The 879-nt window shown below is 36.5% G+C and overlaps 1 non-coding gene across 1 annotated transcript; it reads right to left on the reverse strand.

Annotated features, from left to right (window-relative positions):
- Positions 1 to 345: 345 nt before the first annotated feature.
- On the reverse strand, positions 346 to 452 carry LOC132523993 (U6 spliceosomal RNA). Its single transcript, XR_009541758.1, has one exon. It is a non-coding gene; the product is annotated as a U6 spliceosomal RNA (small nuclear RNA).
- Between the last annotated feature and the right edge of the window lie 427 nt (positions 453 to 879).

Raw genomic sequence — 879 nt, forward strand, 5'->3', positions numbered from 1 at the left:
CTTCCTAACCATGTGTGGTCGAGCCCTCTGAGTACATTCTAATACCCCACCCGTCTGTAGCATAGATGTATTTACTTTCTTTTCCCCACCAACATTCTCCAATGCCTCTCACTTTTCTAGCTTTTGCAATGGTGTTTTCCATCTCTCTTGAATCTCAGGGATTCTTTGCAATAACATTAATCTTTATTGCAAAAGACTGCCACATTCTTTTGGTATGGATTTATCTTTGCAGATTTTGCCCCAGATAAATAAATAAAATGGAACATCACACTTCTGGAACTGAACATGGAAATTTGTTTTACTTTTGTGAGGCTGAACATTTATTTATTATTATTATTTTTTTTTTTAAATATGGAACGCTTCACGAATTTGCGTGTCATCCTTGCACAGGGGCCACGCTAATCTTCCCTGTATCGTTCCGATTTTAGTATATGTGCTGCCGAAGCGAGCATGAGGCTGAACATTTAGTGATGAATCCATATTGTACTGACGGCAACTGCTTCAAAAATTTCATATGTTGTATAGCCGTTGGTAATAGTGCATATGCATGTGGGCAGGGAGAACTGTGCAAATATCAAAAATAATTATGATTATTAAAAAAAATTCCACTAGGTGTTCTCAGAAATGAATCTTCCAAATTACTTTTGCACAATTCAGGAAAATTGAAATGTGCATTTCAATAATTGTAGAAAAATTTTCAAGCAATCGCCTCTCATTTAAGTCATCCAGTTAAGGTGCTGCTGTTACAAACAAAAGGATCGTAGATACGTCAGACACAGCAGCCATACTGTCAAAACAGAACTATAGAGATCATGAGAGTCATGCTTTGTTTGTAGACAGTTTACCAGGGATGATATTGTTTGGATTATTTTGTTTGGT

The sequence above is a fragment of the Lagenorhynchus albirostris genome, chromosome 7 (genome assembly GCF_949774975.1).
Source record: "Lagenorhynchus albirostris chromosome 7, mLagAlb1.1, whole genome shotgun sequence".
NCBI lineage: Eukaryota > Metazoa > Chordata > Mammalia > Artiodactyla > Delphinidae > Lagenorhynchus > Lagenorhynchus albirostris.